Source organism: Scylla paramamosain, chromosome 6, assembly GCF_035594125.1.
Source record: "Scylla paramamosain isolate STU-SP2022 chromosome 6, ASM3559412v1, whole genome shotgun sequence".
Taxonomy (NCBI): domain Eukaryota; kingdom Metazoa; phylum Arthropoda; class Malacostraca; order Decapoda; family Portunidae; genus Scylla; species Scylla paramamosain.
In genome coordinates, this window is record NC_087156.1 from 2,565,705 (window position 1) to 2,587,500 (window position 21,796).

Consider the following 21,796-nt stretch of genomic DNA (forward strand, 5'->3'; position numbering starts at 1 on the left):
GTGTGTGTGTGTGTGTAACTGGCAACATTTACACACCTTTTTTTTATTCTATGAAATTTATTTAGTAACTTCATCTGAGCTATTTAATAATGAACTTGCACTATTAGTATTTGTTTTACTGACAAGACAGATATCATCAAAACAATACAGCGCCACGTTTGTGTTAATAACTTAATTAAAGGACGAAATGAGAAAGCCCAAAGCCTGAACATGAATGTCCGCTTAGTGAAGAAACACACGCACCGCTCTCTCTCTCTCTCTCTCTCTCTCTCTCTCTCTCTCTCTCTCTCTCTCTCTCTCTCTCTCTCTCTCTCTCTCTCTCTCTCTCTCGAATCGGAAAGAATCTAGTAAAAGGAGAGTGCATTCATTCATTCATTCGTTTGCACCCTCTGCTCCTCATTATTATTAGACGTAAGCTACAAATTAATATTGAACAATGAACATTGAATCACTACATTACAAATCTGTGAACACCAAGACACAGTCACCGCCACTCAGTGTCAAACAAAACCTTTCCAGACCCTCCCCTTATTCTTTCTTCCTCATTTTCCTGCATCGTGTTTTTATTTTCTACTCCTATATTTTTGTCACATTTCTTTTACGTTCATTTGTTTTTATTTCCCTCTCCCTTACCCTCGCACCGTTTTTTTTTATTTAATTAATTTCTTTTCTCACACGGGTCTTCCTCTCACTCCTCTTACTCCTGCTTCCCTCTCCCATTCCCCTCTCACATTTTTGTCCCTGCATTCCTCTTCCACTAAGCACTGTCCTCACCATCCTTGCCTTCCTTTGAACCAGTAATCCGCCACTTGCCCTCCACGCATCCCTTTCCCTTCTTTAACTTCCCTTCTTCTCTTTCTCTCCCTTCTCTTTCCTTCCCTCCCTCCCTCCCTGCCCTTTGCGAATCTCTTCACCTTCTTTTACTTTCTTCGTTCCTTTTCTCCCTTTTCTTCCCTTTCCTTCCTCCCTCCCTGCCCTTCACTCACCCCTTCACCTTTTACTTCCTTCCTTCCTTCCTTCCTTCTCTCTCCCCCTCCTTCCTTCCCTCCCTGCGGCTCCTCGCTCCCTCAAGACTCGTCATCGATCTTAAATCTGTCAGATATCACAAATGGATCCCATTATCGTACCGACTACGCAGGTTTTTGTAATAGTAGTAGTAGTAGTAGTAGTAGTAGTAATAGAAGTAGCTATATAGTAGTAGTAGTTGTAGTAGTAGTAATAGAAGTAGCTATATAGTAGTAGTAGTAGTAGTAGTAGTAGTAGTAGTAGTAGTAGATTGAATAATTTGTCTTTTTCAGCATGGCTATCTGACAGTCAGTTTAGTAATGTTTATTTTCGTATGTGACCGTCTACCTTTTTGTACACGTATTCATCTTTCTACTTACCTATGTATGTCTGTTAGTGTCTGTTTATCTCTACTTCTCCTTATTCATACAGCCTGCCCGTCTCTGTTAATTCTGGAGTGTACGTTTATTTTCCTCAGCTGTACAAAAATTTCTGACACCGACAAGCCGTGTTTCCACTTCGAAGTGATGAGCGTAAAAGGCAATGTATATTAACGAAACGTGCCCCCCCACACACAAAAGACAGAAGCGGGTTGGGTGAAGGTGCTGGCTGATCCGCGTAACGTTTGTAGCGTATGAAAAAAAAAAAAAAAAAAAAAACAGACTGCTAAATGGGTCGTCGTGTGAAGGAGAGAAGCAGCTCATGATCAGGTGCCAACAGGAAAAAAAAAAAAAAAAAGATTTCTTCCTTGTTTACCAGGCAGTTGTGTATGTATTATATAGAACTGGAAATGTGCGACGATGCAATTTATGTCAATTTCTACACATACCCACACACACACACACACACACACACACACACACACACACACACACACACACACACACACACACACACACACACATACACACACACAAAAAGGAAGCATAAATTGAGTGGATCCTGAAAACAAAGGATTCAATTTTGTAAGCTAAGCACAGAGGAAATGGGGATAGGGAAGAGAGAGAGAGAGAGAGAGAGAGAGAGAGAGAGAGAGAGAGAGAGAGAGAGAGAGAGAGAGAGAGAGAGAGAAATGGACAGCGTGAAGCGAAAAGTACTAAAATGCTGTATGTAAATTGTGTTATACTCAGCTCTGGACTTTGTGTAGGCGCGTGTCTTTCATCGCGACAGTAGATCTCCGTGTTTTCCATTCCGCCTGTTTCTCCTCCTGCTCCTCCTCTTCCTTTGAGTGTTGTAGTTGCACATTCATCTTGCTGCTTCCCTCCAAGAATCATTACTACGTGACGAGAGCAGGGAAAGTCTGAACTGATACAGAAGATGTGTTTCTCGTTTCTTTTTCTTCAAGCAGTGGTGGTGGTGGTGGTGGTGGTGGTGGTGGTATTTGTGTAGCTTTTCAAGGTTGAGGTCATTCTCCTGCGGTATTCTGAACTGTCCGGATCGGCTTTGGCGACTCAAGCTCTGTAATCATAAATTCAGGTTATTTTCCTTACAAAATAATTATATTGTTATTTTTTGGTATTTTCTTAGAATTATGTTTGTCTGCCTTCTTGGAATCTCCCACGTCTGATCTTGTTTGCCATGTTCATCATTGTTGAGCTCCTCCTCCTCCTTCCTCCTCCTCCTCCCTCCTCCTCCTCCTCCTCCTCCTCCTCCTCCTTCTTCTTGTCTTCCTCTTGATCATCCTCCAGCGTCAGTTGGCTTCGATGGGAATGGGGTTTTAATTTGATTAATAGTTTTCCTGTAATATATTTCCTTCTCGCTTAAGCTAAAGATATATTGCTTTCTCTCTCTCTCTCTCTCTCTCTCTCTCTCTCTCTCTCTCTCTCTCTCTCTCTCTCTCTCTCTCTCTCTCTCTCTCTCTCTCTTAAAAGGGTTAATTAATTATCAAACAGACATTCCTATGAGCTGTTGAATTTGTTCGAAGTGAATATGAGCAAATAATTTCTTACACACTATTCAAACCTTTGCGTTATTCTCTCATCAAAATGCAAACAATAACAGCAATGAATGGAATAACAACAGAGACAGCGGACAAGACAGGGATTTCTTGCCAGTTCGATTCGGAGATCATTCCCAAATCAGTAACCCTGGTGGGTGGGGAAGATCACTGCGGCAGGAGGCGCTCCCCGAGGACATCCACCCCAGCAAAGTCAGAGGTGTCGGGGAGGCGCCGCGCTGTTTGAGTGTTAGTGATGTGTGTTTTGATAACGTGTGTTGCCAAAATTATTTGAGCGCATCTCTCGCTCGTTGTGACTTTGCGTGAGTGTTTTGTGAGTCTGTACTTTTGTCTCTTGTGAATAGACAGTAGTGGTTGAGTGATGCCCGCCTCGCTGTGTGTTCGTTCGCGCGCAGCCTGAGATTGCAAGGCAACATTACAAAAAATAACAGGAATAGAAAACGGAGTAGGAAACGGATGTTCTGAATGGTAAACTAGAGGAGGAGGAGGAGGAGGAAGAGGAGGAGGAGGAGGAGGAGGAAGAGGAGGAGGAAGAGGAGGGGGAAAAGGAGAAGCGCCACACCTCGCTCCTTGGTCACAACCCTCCCTCTTTCATGTCAGCTCTTTGTTTTGTGCTATTGGATTTTTCTTTGTGTGTGTGTGTGTGTGTGTGTGTGTTTGTGTGTGTGTTCTGTGTGTGTGTGTGTGTGTGTGTGTGTGTGTGTGTGTGTGTGTGTGTGTGTGTGTGTTTTAACGGATCCTTTTTAATTATTTTTTTTTTTTACCTCCTCTCTTCGCCCGACACTCGTCCGCGCGTCCCTTGACAGCACCGCGACAATCAGCGCTTTATGATCTGTGGGATTTTTCTCGTGATATGATAAGAGAGAAGACAACGTCTCTTTCACGTTAAATCTAAACACACACACACACACACACACACACACACACACACACACACACACACACACACACAGGCACACACACACACACAGCACCGTGTTCTGATTGGTGGCCCAGACGGCAGGAAAAAACTCCCCATGGAAGAGGTGACAAGGCGCAGCGGCTTCAAACCTTCTATTTCAGAACGAAAATTCTCCCTCGAGAGATCTGATAATAAAGAAAAAGGACTCGACTCAGTATCTCGTTGGCAGATCGCGAGGCAGAGAGGACCCTCACACTAGATCTGCTCCTCCTTAAGCCTCTACTGACTTACCTTACTATACATTTGTATCGAGCACTTCACTCTCACGCACTTCTGACAATCTAGGAGACATGTACAGATGAGCGTACTGTCTGGTGCCGATCCATCGCTGCCTCGCTGCTCTCGCGACATGAAGAGTCAATGCAGCATCACATCGTACCACCACTTACTGAGGACCATATCCTGAAACACTTCTGCGCCGCACCTCCACTACATCTAAAAAGCTCTAGTTGAAATTAAACACTTTTTGCGGTTCAGGTGACAGATTAACAAGATTTCTAAATTATTAACAAGGGAAGCATTCTTTGAGAACCCGGCAATTCATTTATGTGGCCTTTGAAAATAGTCCATGGTGAGAGAGCAAAGCGTTTCAGAATTCAGGCCTGAGCCTCGGTGGACCTCTCCCTCACACTCACTCACACAACGCAGGCCACACGAGTTCTCCCACATGCTTCACGGGACACTGAGAGATAACAGACTGATATTGTTACGAGGCATACTCCCTAAAGAACCTTATCGTGTAGAAAACTGAAGCACATACTCAGAAACGTGTAGACTTGGTTGATCCTTGCAGATTATGAGAGAAAGGAGAAAGGTATTTACTTGATAATCTAATCTTAAGTCTTTGTATGCAGATTAAGCTACTCAGTATTACACGCACAGCCTTACAGACATCACTGTATCTTCTGCTGAACCGATTCTAAGATGGTACGATCACTGCTGAACATTTTTTCACATAACTAACCACTTTTTAGACACTTTGAATAGTTTTGAAGCCTCGCAGAGAAAACTAACCATTTATTATCTTTTTTTTTTTTTCCGGCGTCCATGCAAACCATTTTAGATTTACAATGCTCTGAATGTTAACATAGGTAGACCACAGCAGTAAAGTGTTAGTGAGCAGCATTTCCAGTGTCAACACGACTCGAACAGGAACAATGAGTGTTGAGGAACTTTCTTGTTCCCTAGAGAATCTTGACGCGGATCTAAACTGGTCTTAAAGAAGCGGAAGAAGCGATAAGGATAAGAGAGAGAGAGAGAGAGAGAGAGAGAGAGAGAGAGAGAGAGAGAGAGAGAGAGAGAGAGAGAGAGAGAGAGAGAGAGTCTTCGGCCTAACTTATATAAATTCATCAGAGTCTTTAGTTTAATTTAAAGCCACTCGAATCTTTAGACTTATTTAAAGTTATTGAAGTCTTTGCCCTAATTCAAAGTCACTGGAGTCTTTGGCCTAATTTGAGGTTTGTGGAGACTGGCCAATCCCGCGTGGCTGCGAGTGATAAGGTCAAGATCCAACTACTGGGTCTTGGGTGAGGCTGGCGGCGTCGCACTATATGTAATGAGGTTCAGAGAAAAACAAAACTGGATGGGTGAAGTGGACGAAATGGAGACGATGTGTGTAGTTTGTTTTGTTTTACTCACAAGGATCGTGCGTTGCAGTAAGTTCGAGTGTAGCCTAGTCTGGATGCCTCGCCCTCTCGCTGCCTCAGTTGTAGTAGCTCTTGTTGTTGTTGGTAGTGGTGGTGGTGGTGGTGGTGGTGGTGGTGGTGGTACCAGTGTACCCTTTCCAGCCAGCGGAGGGGAGAGCCGGCGGAGGTGAGTACCCTAAACAGGAAGGAGGCAAGCAGGGTGCGTTGGTGGAGGGAAGGAAGAAATTCATTAATGAAAGTGTAATTAATGGAAGCTCGATCAGTGTCCCCTGAGAGAATGTTGCGAAGAAAGCGGTACCTGAGAGAAGCTCAGGAATGGGTTAGTGCAATTTGCGAAGTTCGAGTCCCGGGAAAAGGAGGAAGTGAGGTGAGAGAGAGAGAGAGAGAGAGAGAGAGAGAGAGAGAGAGAGAGAGAGAGAGAGAGAGAGAGAGAGAGAGAGAGAGAGAGAGAGAGAGAGGGCGATGGAGGAGAAGGGGAGCATATTCCGAGTTAAGGATATGTGAATAAAGGTTAGGTTTTACTTGCAATAAACAATAAAAGCACAGTTTTATTTTCTCGAAGTTTACTGTTCTGACTGTACAAGATTGGTGAGTTTTAACACGGCAGCGAGGGAAATCCTGCAGCGTGATGGAGGCTGCAGTTTATCTCGTCATGAGGTGTGGATCAATTATGCTGTAAATTTTTTACCCCCGCAGACAGGAACACATGTTTTACGATATGAAGACTTAATCCACAAGAAAAAGAAAGCCAGGCAGGAAGAGGGAGGGTGACCTGTGCTGCGTTCAGTGTGGGTGTGGGCGCAGTGAGCAAGTCTTGAGGGGTTGCGACAGTCTTGTATGGCGCTTTCCATACAAAATATGTGACACAAAACATTACACATTGCTTGTTTTTCACAAGATTTTGCGTGGAAGTAGAATGGAAGGTGGAGAAAACACTTGAAGGGTTTTAAGGAAGATGGCTGGGCCTGAGTGTGCTGGGGGAAATGGAGTGATGTAAAGGTAAAAGTCATGCATCGAAGTGGAAGGGACAGTGTTACGAAAGCCACGCTGGAAGCGATGCAAGTTGGCACACGCGAAAAGCGAGGCGCACAACAGGCATGTATGAGAGAGCGAGGTGGAGCGAGGTGCATCCAGCAGTCTTTGGGGTAGCGCTGCGTTGGACGGATGCCTCGTCTGCGTGCTTCCATCTAGACCTTTCCCGCACAGTGGAGTCCTGAAGTCGTCCAAAGACTCTGAAGAATGTTTACAGACGCTATGTGGTGAGCTGGTGGCCAGAGGATAGTGTGTGCTGCTGTCTAGTAGCTGCGGGGCGTCCTTCGACCTTGGCAACAATTCCTGCCAGTGTCGACAATGAGTGGTGGTGGTGGCCTTGTTCACTGCCAGTGAGACAGTCTCTCTCCTGCGTGGATGGCCGCGTGTGGGAACAGTTTGTGCTCGCCTTGACTCCCTTCTTGTCTTGTAAATAAAGGACTTGTTAGTGTTTTCTCTACAGTCCTTCTTGATCCTGATGTGTGAAGAGATGGAAGATTAACCCTGAGAAAGCCAGGAATTTTTCTTTTTACTAATGATGAGAGAGAGAGAGAGAGAGAGAGAGAGAGAGAGAGAGAGAAATCTGCATGATGTGTAAGCACCGTCCCTGCATAACAATAACGTACTTACGAATATTTACATCTTACTAACTTTTTTCCGAAAAAAAACAGTGTAGTGATGAGGAAAAAAAGAACACATCACTGACAAGTTAACAAAATGCACAAATGCAGGAAGTAATATGCAATAAGTTGATGCCAGACGGAAGTAAAATGTAAAGTTGTACAATAATATTGGACACTCGTATTGTGCCGAACAATGTCTTTCCAATACCAGCAGAAATTTAGTCACACCGTTCTGATAAATGAAAATAAGGATGACCTTGCCTGGGATGGCGGACACGACTTAAAGCAGGACAAATTATGACCTAAGCCTCTCTCTCTCTCTCTCTCTCTCTCTCTCTCTCTCTCTCTCTCTCTCTCGCGCGCGCGCGCGCGCACGCGCGTGCGCGCTAGTCTACCCTATGTATGACATACATTCACTCTAATGAGTACCACAATAAGCATAGAAGCAGGAGTCTCTAGCTTCCTTGACAATTAGCATCTTGAAGAAAATGTTTCATATTCGGCAACACATACGAGTATTGTGATTCTGGCAATGATTGACGTCAGCAGCAGGTTTCGGTGATCAGCTACATTTCGGAGCCTCTAGATCACTCGAACATAACTCGGGAAGAAGCAGCGGAAGGGAAGGCCCGCCTCTCAACTCCAAGCTTGGAAGATTTCCCGCTCACAATATTCGTACAAAGCCAGTACAACAAATGCATAAATAAATATATTAAACATTTAATTTTGTGTATTTTTAATTGTAATATAAGATGATAAAAAAATTATGTGTAATTGTACGTAGTACTTTCGGACCTTTCGGACGCGGCTTGTGGGATGCAGCAGCAGCAGCAGAAGCAGTTGGAGCAGCATCAGAGGTAGCGTAGTGTGTAGCGTTTTTGTTTGTGGTAGCGTTCGCGTGTTTCCACACCAAGTGTTCGTCGACGCCCGGCGGGCAGCGCGTGCCTGCATCAGGTGGGGTGCTGGTGGCTGTGCTATGTTGAGGTAGTGGATGTGTTAGTGGCGGTGGTGAGAGTATGGGGAGGGTGTCGCAGATGTGACAAGTGGTGGGGGAAATGGCTCCGTCACGTAATGGCGGCCAGGCGAGGTGTCTGTGATCGGGAGGGAGTGAACACTAACAGTCCAGTGATCCAGCTCCAATACTGTTTTCGACGAATGCGAATTCAAGGAAATTTTATTAATGCATAAAGTTATACTGATATTTCATGAAAGTATTAGCGTGAACAAATGAGTTGTCGGAGGCCACTGGGGTGATAGCGGCACACGTGTGCATACAGTGAGTGGCAGATTTTGCGGCACTGTCAAGACTGCCGCTGTTCATTTTCTCTGCAGTGATCGCAGCGTGAGTTAGTGAAGAGAGCGTGACGGTGAACACTGATGATGGAGACAACTGTGGAGGGACAGGTTGTGTGACGCTGTGGTCTGTGGCAGCTGTGGTGGGAGGCAGCGGGTCTTAGTGGTGGTGGGTGGGTAAGACGCCTGATATGGTGTGTATGTGTGTGTGTTATTCAGGCAGTTAACAAACTGAAAATGTACAGAGGGTGGAGAAATTAACATTAATCCTAAAGGTAAGTCTAATGCGTATGTGTGTGTGTGTGTGTGTGTGTGTGAGAGAGAGAGAGAGAGAGAGAGAGAGAGAGAGAGAGAGAGAGAGAGAGAGAGAGAGAGAGTACATCCTTCAGTGCCAGGAATGACGTACTCGTATGCCTCCTCTTTTCCCGTACTTTCCTGCCTTATTAAAAAAAAAAAAAAGTGCAGCGAGTATAGTCGTGTTTGCTTGCCGTCTTATTTCACAGAATAAAACCATTAGGTAGCGCGCCGCCTCTCGCCCAAGACTGAGACGCGCCAGTACCCTAAAGGGAGGCATTTCTCATCCTTTATGACATTTTGTAGAGCACCTTGGGAAACTAGTGACTTTTCTTCCTCAAAAGTCACGAGCATCCCTGATTCTTCCTGACGTCCTGTTTTTATCCACCATCTCGTCTGTATTTAAGTATTTGTTATTGCTATGAATTTCTCTTTGGCTCCAGTTTTTCGTGGTCGTGTGGACCGAAGCACTAATACATCTCCTGACTGTTGGTCTCCCGAGAAAACCTTGCGGAAAGTGATAGATAAGAGCGAATATTGGATAGAAGGCGGCTCTGTTAATTGCGGGGAGGCGATGATGCATAAACAGGACTCAGAGGTGTGTGTGTGTGTGTGTGTGTGTGTGTGTGTGTGTGTGTGTGAGTAACAGATAATTGATAGATTTCTCTTGTCGCACATCAAAGAATCAGCCGGATATAATTGAGTCGTGTGAAGTTTGCGACAGAGATATATTTGTACCTGTCCTTTTGGGTATCTGTATCCCTGTTTGTTCACATACACACACACACACACACACACACACACACACACACACACACACACACACACACACACACACACACACACACACACACACACACACACACACACACTTTGATTTGTTGGTAGCGCTTTGTTTACTTAAGTAGGTTCACCTGTTGCTGATGATAGACGAGAGGGAGAGGGACAAGAGGAGGATGAAAGGCAGAGAGGCCGTTGGGAGGGAGGGAGGAGGAGAGCAGGTAGCGAGAAAAGGAAGGGAAAAGGAAAGAGGAGGAAAAGGGTTTTCATTCAGTTTTGTTTCTCTGATCTTTTCCATCCTGTCCTTTGTGCCTGAGTCTCTCGCCTCGCCCTCCACGTGCCGAGAATCGTGCCTACCTTTCTGCACCTTCTGCGTGTTGTGGGCCGACCTGGACGTGACGGTCTGCACGCTCTCGTCCCCCGCTGTGTGAACCTCCTGATTCATCTTTGAAACCCAGCAGAGAGAGAGAGAGAGAGAGAGAGAGAGAGAGAGAGAGAGAGAGAGAGAGTGTGTGTGTGTGTGTGTGTGTGTTTCTTCATTCTTTCTTTATACTTTCCAGTCTTTATTTTCTCCAGGCCTTCCTTGCCGCTGTCTGTTTGTTCATCATTATGCGTCTGGCGAGGAAGGAAACCCCGCGCAAGGTTTCCTCCAGAGCCACGCGTTGGCTGCCTGTTTTCACTGCCAGGAGCACTTAGCCAACTTGCAGGTGTTGCCTTTGCTTGGGGGATTGTCGGGGGACCATCACCTCCGCCACCTTCACCAACACTAACACACCTGCTGCCGCACCTGCCCTTTGTTCCTCCCCACATCTGAGCCTGAGCTGTCCCATAACTGCCGCAACACTGTCTTCTAATGGCACAGTGCTGGTGGCGGGGACTTTTTTGCCGCATCCGGAGCAGTTACCGGCGAAAAGCCGTTTGGGGGAGCTAGTCAAGGGTCGTTAGGCGCTTGTTGGCTTGTTGCCTTGAGTGTGACGGTGTGTCTGGCGCGGGGAAGGGAATGGCGCGCGCGCACACATACACACACACACACACACACACACACACACACACACACACTGTTTCTATCATGGAATTGATGCCATTATTGAATTAGTCTTTAAACTAATGATAATTCCACTCTGAATTAATAATGATGAAGTGCTACTCTTTCAATTACTGATAAGTCCAGTTTATATTCTGTGTTAACATACTGAGGCATGAAAGAGATTACTGATTTAATTATGGTACAAGAAAGTGTGTGTGTGTGTGTGTGTGTGTGTGTGTGTGTGTGTGTGTGTGTGTGTGTGTGTGTGTGTGCTGGAGTACGATCTTAATACCCTGAGTCTCCTCTCTCACTTGAGGATCAAGTCTGCTTACTGCCATCCGGGGAAGCTAAAGACGGCTTCCTTGCTGCCATCGCTACAATGTCTCTCTCTCTCTCTCTCTCTCTCTCTCTCTCTCTCTCTCTCTCTCTCTCTCTCTCTCTCTCTCTCTCTCTCTCTCTCTCTCTCTCTCTCTCTCTCTCTCTCTCTCTCTCTCTCTCTCTCTCTCTCTCTGCATACCGGCCATTTTTTTCTTCTCCATGCATACAACCGCACCATAATTGTATTTCAGCAGCAAAACATAATCACATCAAGCTCTTTTATGTGTAATTTTGTTCCTCCTTATTTGTCTCGCGCAAAAGTTGACGCAGGTAACTTTCTCTCACGCCAGGTTAGATCACCTTCCTTTCACACAGTCAGCCTGGTTCCTGCAAGAGACTGTCTTTTTTCTGGTTGTCTTGTTGCAATTTCAGCCGGATCGGGAGGTCTGTATTGTTAACCGATTCGCTGTCTTGCCTCGACTACTGTTAACAGGCTTTTGTGGAAGTTACTACGTTTTCGGGAAAGTTTTCATAATTCTGCACCAATAATGAAAAAAAAACGCAAGAGACCAACCAATCATCGTTTTGGCTACTGAGAACAAAAATCCAGAAGAAAGCTTAAGGCTACGAGCCTCAGCGCTCTCTCCTGAGGATCACTGGCAGAACCTTTTCCTCGATATTTTTGTCACGGCACCATAACTCAGTCATTTTGAATCTTAAATCCTCAGCCATATTTCAAAAGCTTTGATTGCCTCGTCTCAATTCTGATCTTGAGCTTCGCCACATTCCTCCTGTCACGGATTCCAACACTGTTCCTTTGCCTCAAGTCTCCTGCTTGATAACTTTTACTAGAAGATATTCAGCGGATCGGACGACTTATGGCAGACGAAATGATTGACGTGGCGCTCGATGTGTTTAGAGTGGAATATTGTTTGGAAGTGGTGATGCTCTAAAGTGGCGCCAGTCCATAATGGAAAAAAAATGAAACAAAAAGACGACTTGCCGAAAAGCAATTATGCTTCTTTAATGCTTTCCTTGCATATCACATGTTAGTCGTCATAACAGGACTAACTCTTCCGATGAACAGGCTTTTAATTGTTATTATTTCCATCTATTTGCTTATTTTTGTAGACCAGGGAGGCAAGCACACTGAGGCAGGGACACTGAGGCACACACACACTGAGACGCACACAGAGGCACACACACTGAGACACACACACTGAGAGACACACACACTGAGAGACACACACTGAGGCAGGCACACGGAGGCACACACACAAAAACAGACACATTGAGGCAGATAGACTGAGGCAGGCACATGGAGGCAGACACACTGAGGCACACGAGGCGGCGAGATAGTCGAAGCTAAGTGACACCCCGATAAAGACAGCAGCAGCAGCAGCAGTGTTTTTTGGGCCATAGTTTTTGGAAGCCTTGTATGTCTGTCTGTGTGTGTGTGTGTGTGTGTGTGTGTGTGTGTGTGTGTGTGTGTGTGTGTGTGTGTGTGTGTGTGTTTGCGTGTTTGTGTAGCTTAGCTCTCACCTAAGTAAATTAATTTCCATTGTTTTAGGGCGAGTGGTGCCGAGAGATCCAGGGTGGTGCGGGAAGTGGGGGTGCGGGGTGCAGCTGACTGGAAAAGAGGCAGGGAGGAGAAGAATAGATGTGTGAGGAAGATGGAGAAAAATATCAAGTTAATAGTGTTAAGGAAGTCATAGGAACAAGGGGGATGGAAGGGGAAGAAGGAGGAGGAGGGAAGGATACAATTACGAGGATGGAGAAGCATAGGTAGAGGCAGGAGGAATGGGAGGCGCCCAGGCTACGGAGGAAAGAGAGCAGACATGAGAGGATGAGTGAGTGGTGAGTGTTGAGGGCAAGGCAAGGCGCATTCTCAACATGCTCAGCCGATGGGATTCTAGTAAGTACGAAACAAAGTAGCTGATAAATTTTGATACATCAGGAAAATGAAAAAAAAAAAGTTAAATGAAAAATAAATAAATACAATAAAATAAAAAAAAATCAAGTAATCAAGTAAACGTGAACCCCACAGAAGGAGTCGCTGATTGAATAAAAAAAAAAAAAGTTAAATGAAAAATAAATAAAATACATTAAAAAAAAAATAAATAAAAAATCTAGTAAACCAGAGAAGGAGTCGGTGATTGGTGGCGAGCATGTCCGGCACAAGTGAATCAAGTCTCACCGACGCATTTCCTGTCTGCACCCCACAACAGCTTTTCCATGGAGCTGCTGAACACTCCCTTATTCAGTATCGTCTCAAAGAGCAGTATCTACAAACAACGCCTTTCCTGAACATTATCGTAAAGGAGGTGGCTCTGATTTCTCTTCAGGAAATTGCACTAGATTGCCCTCTTCGGAGCAATCTAGTGCTGTAATCTTGCGCTTACACTCTTGTTTTGACATTTGACGGGAAATGTTGATATAACTTGCTATAACGCCTGCCACTGTTTATTTATTTATTTATTTAAATTTTTTTTATTGAAGGCGTTAATAATTTTATCTTATCTCGTTTCTATGAAAATTGATAAGCCTTAAATATGTTCGTAGTATCAGGAAAACTCTAACGTGGTTCAAAAAGTGCGTGAAAAAAGCTGGAAAATGACGAACTATTTTGACAGTAAAAAACTCTCTCTCTCTCTCTCTCTCTCTCTCTCTCTCTCTCTCTCTCTCTCTCTCTCTCTCTCTCTCTCTCTCTCTCTCTCTCTCTCTCTCTCTCTCTCTCTCTCTCTCTCTCTCTCTCTCTCTCTCTCTCTCTCTCTCTCTCTCTCTCTCTCTCTCTCTCGAGGAAGAATGGAGGAGGAAGGAAGGGAGGAAGAAGTGAGGTCACATGGTGAGGAGAGAAGAGGGAATGATGGACGGGCTCAGGAGTGGTAAGGAGCGGTGAATGGAGAAACAAACAATTGGGAGAGAGAGAGAGAGAGAGAGAGAGAGAGAGAGAGAGAGAGAGAGAGAGAGAGAGAGAGAGAGAGAGAGAGAGAGGGTAATGTGTTAATAAAGATAATAAATAAAGATAAAGAAAAGTAGTAATGATAACAATATAATAATAATAATAATAATAATAATAATAATAATAATAATAATAATTATTATTATTATTATTATTATTATTATTATTATTATTATTATTATTATTATTATTATTATTATTATTATTATTATTATTATTATTATTATAGAGAGGCGCGCGCGCGCGCACACACGTCTTGCCGGCCACTTGGTAGGAAGTTTCAGCCTGTCACAGGATAGACTCATGTTCGTCCCTCGCCTTTCCCCCCTCCCCTGTTTTACAATAATAATAATGATATATATATATATATATATATATATATATATATATATATATATATATATATATATATATATATATATATATATATATATATATATATATATATAATACTATGTTGCTCCCCCGTTTTTGCACCCCTTGTTCCACCACTGAGCCCCGTAAAACCGTGACCGCTATCCCCGCCCCGCCCTTACCACGCCCGCACCTCCATTCCTCTCCAGGCCGTACTCCGCGCCGCGTGGCTGTGCGGTGAAGTGTTGGTGTATCGGTCCGAAGGTTGAGAGTTCGATCCTGGCAGCGCTCTTTGTGATCATAGATGGCGCCACCTGATCTCTTTATCCAGGTGCCACAACTCAATTATTCGCCCTTTTTCGGTATTCATTCAGCTTAATTCCCTCCATCCCCCTCCTCCCCAGCCCATTACTCGGTCACACCGCCTCGTACTGGCCCCACATCCTCTTGCAGTCGATCCCTTCACCTTCCTCCCCACATTTCCTCTCCTCCCTCCCTCTCTCCCCAGATCTCAGCCACGTTTCCACAATCACTCCTCACCCAGTTTACTGCTCCTTCCTTCCTTCCTCCTTCCTCTCCTCTTTTTTTTATGCTTTTTTTATATATTTTTTTGTTTTAAGAGGAATGCTGGGGCGATGTTGACAGTCCGGAAAGAAGGAGTGTGTGAGGTGGTGGAGGTGGTGGTGGCGTTTATCTCTGCGTCTCTCTCTCTCTCTCTCTCTCTCTCTCTCTCTCTCTCTCTCTCTCTCTCTCTCTCTCTCTCTCTCTCTCTCTCTCTCTCTCTCTGACATGATTTCTCTTCTCCCTCTCGTCTGTTTCCTCCTCTCCGTTCTCTTCTACCAATCTTTTCTGATTCTTCTTTCTCTCTTTCCTTCTTTCTTTCCTCCATTTATCCAACTTTCCTATTTTCTTTTCGCATTCCTCTTCGGTAAATTAATCATACCCCACCTCCATGTGTTTATCTCCCTTCCTTCCATTCCTTGTGCTTCTCTTCCTTTCTTGCATTCCTTCCCTGCCTTCCCTCTCTGCAAACCTTCTCTGATCCACCTCTGTTTTCGTATGTTTGTCTTTTTACACATTCTTCCTCCTCCTCTTCCCCTCTCATGTTTCCTTTCTCCCTCAAATATACTAGCTTTCCATTCGAATAAAGCTTATAAGATATAATACGAATACATACACACACACACACACACACACACACACACACACACACACACACACACACACACACACACACACACACACACACACACACACACACACACACACACACACACACACACTGATATATGTGAAAATTAGGAAATGAAAGACTAACAGACAAAAAGCACCGTAACAAACGAGGAAGCAGTAAAGCCCACTCTCTCCCGTGTTCCCGGCAGCAGCTTCCTTCCCGTGCCCGCCTTGGACTTCCCCCTTGTCGTGTTTGTCTTGTGTGTCTTCATTGCGCGCCTCACCTGGCTGCGCGATTAGTGTGATGCAAGTGAGCTGCCTTGCTCTCTTGCTTTTTTTTTTTTTTTGTGTGTGTGTGTGTGTGTGTGTGTGTGTTTTGGTAACCTTGTGGATTTTGGCTCATGTTGTACTGTACCAAGCCTCTCACGCTTTGCTGGTCTCCCTTGTTTTCCCCTGTATTTTCCAGCGTCTTTATCTCAGCGCATCACCCCAGTTGACAGCAGGTCAGCAAAGGTCTACCAATCTTTCCACATTTCGTCCTACCCTGTAAATAATGTATCTGCGCAGCACCGCCAGAACTCTTTATTTATCCTGCACAGCAATACGCTGCCTTGCCTTTGTACAAAATTGACCTTTTATCATGCATCGCCTTGTGGTGGGTTGCGATCTGTGATTCTTTAAATATGTTTGGTTAGTATTTGGCTGTACTCGTATGTAGCATGAAATCCAATAAATAATAACCGGTGCATGATGAAAGGCAGAAAGGACCAAACACTGTGAACAAACCACTATTTTGAGTTACATACAAGCATTGGTTAAACATACAAACAGCATGACGTACTAGTTTGTTTTTGTTCGCACCTGTGTAAGAAGGAATACGTGAGAGTATAAGGACGCTATGCATGTTTGTGTACTTTAATATCAGTGTGGAAAAGGTAATTACCACTTTGTATTTGTCAAATCGTCTATCGTTCTGTCACAGCTAAACGCGCGTGGCGTCCAGAGGGGCAGTGTGTTGTGCATCTCCGTAACCTTGGCGGCGTGGCGGCGGCGGCTTTTGAGTGAACCAGGGGCGCTTGGCATGACACAGCTGGAGTGAAGTATGGGACGCGTGATCATGACACCATGTTCAGGGAAAAAGGCGAGGGTTTTTAGTAATAATTGTATCCTTGTGGTGATTATCGCAAAGTGTAATAAAGTAGTGATGCTAATAGTGATTAATGGACTGTCACCCTCACCGGCATCATTATCATTAACATTAGCATAAGGCATCTCCCCGTTGGCGCTTATGGATCGTTGGAAAGAGGCAGCGTAGCCTCTCACACCCACACTCACATCCACAGCCATAGCCACTGCTACACCTACGTCAAATCCACACCAACGGCTATTCCCGCATCCACAGCCACACCCACGCATCACTAACACTTTGAGCGGGAAGCGTGGGCAACTTTGCTCAGTTTAGGAATACCAGCAGCCGACCAATACTGGCACTGTTTTGATGATGTCTGAGGACTTTCAGCAGCAAAGCGTCCTTGGCCTGTTTTGTCCTAAGAACGCTAATGCAGACTGGAAAGAGATGCAGAAGAGGAATAAAGAAAAAGAAGTAACTTTTGAAAGAGGACACCGCAGACGCATGGGGACAGGGGCGCCAGGAAGCACGGAAATGAGTAAGTAGGGGAAAGCAATGTAGCTCAAATGAGAAGGAAGATCCAGTTCCACGCAGTAATTGATCCAGATTAGTGACGGTAATGCAACACTAACCTTTGATCAGTACGAGACTTTCTCTCTCTCTCTCTCTCTCTCTCTCTCTCTCTCTCTCTCTCTCTCTCTCTCTCTCTCTCTCTCTCTCTCTCTCTCTCTCTCTCTCTCTCTCTCTCTCTCTCTCTCTCTCTCGTGTCTTTATGCTTATCTAAAATGGTTTTCTCCTGCAAGAGGGACAGAGGAGCTACAATTAGGTGAGGTAATAGTGTTGCCCTGTAGACTCACTCCAGACTGTTTAAGGAGTCTTGCTCGCTGCTTACATCTGCTTTAGTTGTTGATCGTCACTGCTGTAATCCTAAGGTCAGTGGATTCGCGCTATTTTCAATATGATATAAAAAATATAATGTTTATATTGTCCATTAGTAATGACAAAATGCATGATTTTTTTGTTCCATAACAGAATGGAGTATAACTTTTCTGTTTGTTTTGCACTTATTTTGCTTTGTTTCTTGCTTTAATGAATATTTCCTGTTTTTGTTTTCTCCTTTTGTTTTCTCTTAGATGTATTCATCTATTCTCTTTCTTCTTTGGTAGGACACTCTCATCTTATTTTTCTTTGGCACTCGCTTCTTTTCTCTGTTCTCTTTGCGTAAAATTCAGACGGAATACATCGTTATTTTTTATCGATATATCCTTCCTTCTTTTCTTTGGCACACTTTTCTTCTTCTTTTTACAATTTCTTTTCTCTTTTGTGGAAAAACTTCGGTAACGTATATTTTCTTAAAATCTCTGAGTCTTTTTCTTTCCTTCCTTTATTCTGTTTGGATAAAGAATTCAAGTCTTTTCATTATCTCTCTCTCTCTCTCTCTCTCTCTCTCTCTCTCTCTCTCTCTCTCTCTCTCTCTCTCTCTCTCTCTCTCTCTCTCTCTCTCTCTCTCTCTCTCTCTCTCTCTCTCTCTCCCCCGCAACTCTTCCCACTGTGGTCTTTAGTCTTCTTTCTGCCTCACCGGACATCCCGCCCTCTTATCTCAACACGCGGGGTTTTCCTTCCTTCCTTTCCTCTCTCTTCTTCCCTTCTTAATCCCTTGTCTTGTTTTTCATTACTTCTTCCATACCTTCTTCACGTCCTTCTTTCCCCTCTTGTTCCCCCTCCATTGCTCCTCCTTTCCTTCTCCCTGCTTTATTTTATCCTTTTTTTCCTTTCCTGACGTCTCTCTTCCTCTGTTTTCATCCACTCACATTATTTATTTCTTCCATCATTTTCTGCCTACCTCCATCTTTCCCTCTATCTTTCTTTCCGCCCTCATTTTTCACCTTACGTTCCTTCTATATCAACCTCCTTTTCTCCTTTGCTCCTGTTCTTCATTCTTCATTTATCATCATCATGCATCTCTCCATTCCTTCCTTTCTGCGCTCCTTCCCTTCCTTCTTTAATACCAAGCTGTCCTTTCATTATTCGCCGCCTCACTCCCTCCTCTGCGTCTCCTCTCTGGTGCAATAACCGCTGCTTCCTAATCTTGGTGATCCTGGCAAAGATGCGTGAGGGAGCCGCCACCCGCTGCGTAGATGTGGCTCAGGAAGACTGCACGTGTATACCGAGGGAGGAAGAGGCCTGGAGGAGCAGTGTTAGAGAGAGAGAGAGAGAGAGAGAGAGAGAGAGGGAGAGGGAGAATTACTAGAAAGCCACTACATTTTCACTTAGGCCCGTATTCAGTAATGCTTTGCTCTCTCAACACGACACAGAAATGCTTATCAGTGTTTTCAATATTGTATCTCTTTTTGATAGCGGAGAAATCTTGTCAATTTGTCGCTAGAACTATGAAAATATATATATATATATATATATATATATATATATATATATATATATATATATATATATATATATATATATATATATATATATATATATATAAAAAAAAACGTGTAGCTTTAACCTTTAGCCTATATATAAATAAAAAAAAACGTGTAGCTTTAACCTTTAGCCTTTTGAACGTAGTGGAGATCCGTTTCAGATCAGTGTTTCAGAGTATGGGTAAGTCACATCACATACCAGAGGGGAGAGTGTTGCAGTAATGCAGTGTTGGCGATTTCCATTCTGTCGTAGCTCAGTGTAGTTCTTAAGTAAACGAGTCAGTGCTTTCTCATAACCTTAGCCGGCGCCATTTGACCTCGGTGTTGTGGTGCCATAGTTCAACTAATTTCCGAGTTTCTCATACATGACATTATAAGAAGAGGAAACTGCATCACAATGACGTGCGCAGTAATGAAGGACGAAAACACTCCCCTTTCCTCTCTCTCTCTCTCTCTCTCTCTCTCTCTCTCTCTCTCTCTCTCTCTCTCTCTCTCTCTCTCTCTCTCTCTCTCTCTCTCTCTCTCTCTCTCTCTCTCTCTCTCTCTCTCTCTCTCTCTGTAAAAAGATACACAGGGTAAAATTGTGCAAGCCACGTCACTCAGCTCGTCAAGAGGACACAATGCAGTTTTCAACAGTAATGCAAAAACTTCTCGTGGCCTGACCCGCTCGGCCACTGTTTTATGGCTCGTCATGTGCGGAGTAAAGGAGCTTCCCTCTTCTTCATGAAATAAAAATTCGTTGCTTTTTTACTTTTAGCTTTGTTGTTATGCATATCATCGTGTAAGAGGAAAAGTATTATTAATGGAAAAGCTTGTGCTCCTGAAGAAAATAGGTAGTTAAAGTGGTAGTAGTAGCAGTAGTAGAAGTAGTTGTAGTAGTAGTAGTAGTAGTAGTAGTAGTAGTAGAAGTAGTACAAGTAGTAGAGGTGAAAGTAGTAGTAGTAGTAGTAGTAGTAGTACAAGTAGTAGAGGTGAAACTAGTAGTAGTAGTAGTAGTAGTAGTAATAGCGGTGGTGGTGGTGGTGGTAGTAGTAAGGGACCGTAATAGTAGTAGTGATAACAGTAGTAGAAGCAGTAGCAGCAGCAGCAGCAGCAGCAGCAGCAGCAGTAGCAGCAGTAGTAGTAGTAGTAGTAGTAGTAGTAGTAGTAGTAGTAGAGGTAAAAGTATTATTATTATTATTAGTAGTAGTAGTAGTAATAGTAGTGCAAGTGAAAGTAGTAGTAGTAGTAGTAGTGCAAGTGAAAGTAGTAGTAGTAGTAGTAGTAATAGTAGTACTGGTGGTGGTGGTGGTGATGGTGGCAGAAGTAAGGGACCGCAGTAGTAGTAACAACAGTAGTAGGAGCACCAGTAGCAATAGTGGTAGTAGTAGTAGTAGTAGTAGTAGCAGTAGTAATAGTAGCAGTAGTAGTAGTAGCAGTAGTAGCAGTAGCAGTAGTAGTAATAACAGTATTTGCCGTATCTCTCCAGACTCTGTAATTCATAAAGTATCAGCTTAATTATACGTTTGATAATGAGACGCTTCCACTTAGGCACTGTGGAATCACGAAAGGCTTTAGTCTTACACATGGTACTCTCACATACCAAGTCTGTAATTTGTGTTCATATATTCTTACCTTGACGCATCTTGGGAGCTTTTTACCTGTTTCTTTTTCATCAGTAAACTCTTGTAAGAACACAGACACTAACATTCGCTGCGTCTGTTAAAATATAAGCTACACCGCGTCCTTGCTTCTGTAAAGATATACAAAGTCGGCTTCTTGTAGAAATGCAATATTTACTGTGCATTGAAGGTTTTCTCAGTTCTTGCCAAGTTTTTTCCCTCATGGAACAAGCGCGTCAGCGTGCTGTTTTGTTGCTGCTGCTGCTGCAGGATATTTTTATTTTAGAACTTATTTTTTGTTGGTGACATTGAAGTTTTAAATCAGTGCATTTATTTATGTATTTGAGGCCCTAGAGTGTACAGAGAGACACTCATCGGTTACTGCACCTTGGCGCGCATCCCTGACTTTCCTTCGAGAACGGTGATACCCACGTCTGTGACTGTCTGCGCCAAAAGATGCCTTTACGGCCACTCAGTGCACAACGACACGCCACTGGTAAATCACAATATTGATGCTTGTGGTTTTATAATTAAAGGTTTGCCTCGTTGAATTATTGATAAAGTTAAATAATTCAGTGACCTTTTTTCATAGAGAGGGCACACTGGCAGCGGTGTGTACATTGTCATTGTCATGGGACTTCAACGAGGATTCTGAATATTGCTGCAGTTTTTACATGATAAATTCACCCTTATTTTTTCCCCTCGCCACAGTGTTGAAATGTAACGTCTGCATAGAAACGCATTCAGACAGTCATTTAAAATACTTATCAGTGTTCAGAAGTATTGAAACACAGTTGACCCACAATCCCCACGCATTACGCAACACACGCCTCTCCGCCTCGCTGCTGCAGACACGCACAAGCAAAGCATTGTGTTATTATTGTTGTGTTGTGGCGCATCAACACACACACACACACACACACACACACACACACACACACACACACACACACACACACACACACACACATAAAGTACGAGATTAATTTACTGATAAAATCGTGTGTGTGTGTGTGTGTGTGTGTGTGTGTGTGTGTGTGTGTGTGTGTGTGTGTGTGTGAGTGAGTGAGTGAGTGAGTGAGTGAGTGAGTGGAGCAGAACACGCTGGGAACAGGTGTGCAGGATGCCAGGGATACGAAATATAACACAGGGAAAATGGATGGTTGTCTTGGGCTGCCGAACAGGGGACATGACGGTCAGGAAGGGGAGGAAAGACAA

General features: G+C 44.0%; 1 protein-coding gene across 4 annotated transcripts in view; it reads left to right on the top strand.

Annotated features, from left to right (window-relative positions):
• LOC135101211 (uncharacterized) overlaps nucleotides 1–21,796 on the top strand; it is a 158,859-nt gene that overhangs the window by 86,294 nt on the left and 50,769 nt on the right. The window lies entirely within an intron of this gene.